Here is a 5,121-nt window from a genome sequence, read left to right as displayed (position 1 = left end):
CACACACACACACACACACACACACACACACACACACACACACACACACACACACACACACCAAGCGAACATGCACAGATAAATATTAAGAGAGAAAAAAACTTGCTGGATGTTGAGAGACTGTATTTCTCCCTTAACTATCATTTATGATCAAGGTTATGTAAAGATGCTAGCCAATATGCAATTCCATTGTTTTGACTTTTTGAATAAGGGATATATCAGTTCCCTATGCATGTCTGCAGTGTCCAGGTTATAATAAGGGCAGTAAATCATGAGAAATACGTGGTTTACACAGTCTATGATTACCTGCATAGTATATATTGTTTTACACACAGAGGATAGTCATAAAGCGCTGAAGATATTTTGATTTTTCCCGATATGTGTCCACATAAACACATGAGTATAAATCCGTACACACAAGAAACATGCATGCACTCACAGACACATTCACATCTTCTCTCCCACTCATGGAGTTTATGTGGACATCAGAAGTTCAGTCACATGCCTTAGGCCCACATGATAAAAAGAAATTACTCTCGCGTTGGGAAAGATTCACTCGAAGGTGAAGCCGACACCCGCTTTCTGTATGTTGCCCTATTCCTCTTCTAGCACAGATCAGTGTTTTATTGCATGCTGCAGTAGTACTCTGCTCAACACCAAAAGCCTCAGGCACTGTACAGGTAGTGCTGGAAAGTACGAAAGGATAATGCAGCTAAGTAAATGGGTTAGACACATACATGTGTATATGTATAATATCATATACATGCATTTGTATTCATACATATATATACAACTCTTCAGTGTTTGACAATCAACTGGCTGTGATAGAAAAAGTGGTTAGATAATTATTGTAGTAGCCTTTATGCTACGTAGCTATCCTCCATATATGATTAAACATATACTTCACTAATTTATCATGGTTTATATTAGAATGTTATGTAATTACTTTGTATACAATTTTTTTCATTGTTGTATATTTAGTCTGGCCCGTAAACTGGATAAGGTTTACAAAAGTATGAGAGAGAGTATAGAGAAAGTATCATACTCTATTTCCTAATCTGAATTATAAAACAATAGTGCCTTTGTTTTAGATTGTTTCCCTCTCCTTCATCAACTATTCATAGCTGACGTTCCTCTCACAGAACCTTTGCGAAGCCTATGCATTCACATCTTTCGTGTCCTTTTTTCCATTACCGTCTTGATACGCGTCCTTTCCAGCACCTTTCTTTTTTTTTCTCTTGTATCTTGTTTCTGCATGTCTTCCAAATTATTTTTGGGCTATTTAAACCAATTAGATCAATCATTTCATGTTGTTGGGAGCAAGGTAAGGAGAGCAAAGATTTGTTGCATAGAGAGGACTGTGTTCTAAGATCTCTGGTGCTTTGCCTGTGTATGTTGTCTTGAATCTGATTGGCTTCATAGATGTTGTGGAGCCTCCATGCAAAGAGCTAGTCTCTTCCTCTCACACATCATCATTCACATGCACTGACAGAGACAGACAGACAAGCAGACAGACAGGCAGGCAGGCAGGCAGGCAGGCAGGCAGGCAGGCAGGCAGGCAGGCAGGCAGGCAGGCAGGCAGGCAGGCAGGCAGGCAGGCAGGCAGGCAGGCAGGCAGGCAGGCAGGCAGGCAGGCAGGCAGGCAGGCAGGCAGGCAGGCAGACAGGCAGACAGACACAGACTAATAGGCAGGCAGATTAACTGACTAACTGACTGACTGACTGACAGACAATCAGACACACACATAAATACACACACGGGGATAAACACTCTCTCTCTCTCTCTCTCTCTCTCTCTCTCTCTCTCTCTCTCTCTCTCTCTCTCTCTCTCTCTCTCTTCTCTCTCCCTCTCTCTCTCTCTCTCTCTCTTTCTCTCTCTTCTCTCCCCTCTTTCTCTCTCTTCTCTTCCCTCTCTCTCTCTTCTCTCCCCACTCTCTCTCCTCTCTCTCTCTCTCTTCTCTCCCCACTCTCTCTCCTCTCTCTCTCTCTCTCCTCTCCCTCTCTCCTCTCCATCTCCCTCTCCCTCTCCCTCTCCCTCTCCCTCTCTCCCTCTCCCTCTCCTCTCTCTTCCCTCCCTCCTCCTCCTTCTCCCTACCCTCCCTCCCTCCCTCCCTCCCTCCCTCCCTCCCTCCCTCCCTCCCTCCCTCTCTCCCTCTCTCCCTCTCTCCCTCCCTCCCTCCCTCCCTCCGTGTCTTTCTCTCTTACATGCCAACATGTCAACCAATGTTTATGCAAACAGCGGTGGACGCAAGGGTTAATCGCCACCACAGCACGGCCGCCTTATCCAAAACCTCAAACTGCCGAGGCAAAGGTGTTTCTACATCACATAAGGAGGGTTTGCATTCCTTAGATTTGGTGCCTACTTATCATTCTCTTGAGAATTTCCGATAGTGACTGAGCTTTGTTTCTGTTGTAGATATTTAAGGAAGTGCTTCGTAATACTTTTTTCGAATTTTCCATTTCTGTGAATGGACTGCATGTATGTATGTATGTTTGCATTTTTTCCCATCTGTTTTCATTGATTTTCAAAATAGAATATACTTATTATATATTTCGCTAGGACGAAACATCTGCATCTCGATCTATTTGTTAAATTAATTTGAAATTCAGAATAACTGATGGGAAAAGCGCATGAAAAAAAAATACATTTACACCAAAGATTGTAAGAGTAATAGTGAAGACTTTGTGTTCTCTGCTCTACCTACTTGTTTATGTGCCTAGCAAACACTTGTACCTGGCCATGTAATACAAACCTCTGAAGCTCTTTCAACAGATTTTATAAGAATTAGGTTTGTTTAGAGGTAGTATTTTCATATGCATCCAGCCAATCTTTTATCGCATTCTGATGCTATCTCCACCCAAACAGTAAGAGACCTTGTGTTACAAAGCAATAATTGTTAAACTGTGACATGGATCATGAGCAAGTGAGTTCTAGTGTAGGGTTATCAGATAGTCCACATGAGGCGAATATTCTGTGATTAGGAACTCTTTTATAGGCAGTAATGGATTCTGTAATCTTCCTTGGGTCTCATCTTCCTTTTGTTTATAATGGGACTCTCGTGGAGGCTAAAGTAAACATAAAACTAGGAAACTAGGTATATGTGAATTAGCATTTGTGGTCATAAAGTTGTAAAACAACTTGAAATTGGTGAGTGTAAAGAAACGTAGATCGTGTGGTGATACTACTAAGTTTGGTCTGGCATGGTCAATGAGTGAAACATAGTTAATAACAGGATGAATTTGATTATGGTTCCTTCATGGAAATGTCTAGTCCACTTCTACAAGTGTTGAACTGAGTGAGGAAAGTATATTTTGAAATTGTGTTTTGGAAATTGCAAGGAACTGGTACATATGATACAAGCTTAATTTTTCAGGACTTCCATTTGCTACTGTGGAAGTTATTGTGCATAATAATAAGAAAGTTAAGACATTTTCACAAGCGTATTATGGTTCTGTTTTATTTTCATTTCTTTAATCAGAATGACAGAGAGGAAGACCAGAAACCTTGAGTAATAAAAATGTATCTTTATCTAATTTATACATACCTAGATATGTATATATTCATTTATATTAAACACACACATGAACATGCATGTACATAGGTATGCACATTCACTCAATCAATTGGACACAACATCCTAAAACACACACATACACACAAAATTAAATAAATTTTATTTATACTTTTGAAACCTTGATTTGGTCCTTATTTCATCACACAGTCTCACAAGAGAAAAGGTGTGTAGTAGACACATTTTTTATTTCCATGATTTTCAAGTATTAATATAACTTAGCGTGAAAACCACAAAAACCTTTTATTTTTGGCTCTTCATCATGGTAGCGGCCATTTTTCAAGGATTACGTTATCAGTCTTATTGTTTATTTTATACATCTGGATTGAAGGTCTTCCCTTTTGGGCTCACATGATATACAAAAACTTTATGGAGATGAAATTGATTGCTTGTGTTTGCGGTATACATGTGATTCTCGAGAATTAACAAATCACATTTTCTGAATATCGAAAGTTTATTTTTTTTCTGCCTGTTGTGGTGGCAAGAAGTTATATTTTCATCTTATTATTACCTTGCATGATTTTAGTATAACAAGTATTTACTTTTATTTACTCCATCAGTCATTTGCTTCATTAGGTAACAGGTAAATAATATTACCATTGTGTTCTTGGAAACTGTGCTCACGATGCAAACAAAGTCTTCATGTCATGATATTTCTCGGTTCTTCGGATGTTCTTTAGAAATGTTGAAATTTCTTTCAAAGTAGTACCTCCTCCCACTCAAAGAATTATTATTATTTTTTCTTTTTTTCTTTTTAATGTATGCAAAATAGTATGCCTTATAGTATTCTCTGATTTTGAAAGTAAGCTATATAGTCATTGTAACTTTATTCCATCTAAACGAAAAAATGAAATTTGTTGAAATTTGTTGAAGTGAATACAAAGCAAAAAGAAATGTAATGATTTGATTAACCCATATTTATAAATATTTTTCATGTTGGCCAGCTTTCTGTTGATGTATATTTTGGCCTTTTTTTTTATGAATCTATATCTTGTTGTACTCATTCTAATGATCATTGCATTCCTGATGGCAATAGAGTAATTGCCAGCGGAATACAAGTGTTGCCTGTGATGTGGTGACATCACTCACATGAAGGTTGTATTTTATTGACAAATATACTTTTTAGCATGTTTTAAACGCGTAGTATAAACTTGCAGTATAGCTGAATATAAGCTACATATGGTAGCTGCTTGGTTTGATAATTGGTTTTGTAATAAACCTGTCTATATAAAGAAATAAAAGGTTAAATATATTTTATTGCTTTGTTTCTTTTTATTCATTTGGTGCTTTTAAGGATGTTGTAATTTTGGTTCTAAAGCAATGGCCTTATTTTATTTTTTTTAATTTTTTTTTATTATCTTAAAGCAAAAATTTGCCAGAGGAATCATATGATGGTTTAGCAAGAATTTATGATAAGGAAATATCAAAGGCTCTTTTGAGACTGTTAGTGATACTCCAAAATATATTCGCAAAAACTAATGGTCACAATTAAAGACATTATTTACCATTTTAATGTTGCAAATATTCTTGATTATAGCCTGAAGTCTACA

This window comes from Penaeus japonicus, unplaced genomic scaffold, assembly GCF_977035675.1.
Source record: "Penaeus japonicus unplaced genomic scaffold, GWHDUDI00000001_assembly GWHDUDI00000042, whole genome shotgun sequence".
NCBI lineage: Eukaryota > Metazoa > Arthropoda > Malacostraca > Decapoda > Penaeidae > Penaeus > Penaeus japonicus.
Note: the sequence above shows the minus strand (reverse complement) of the source record.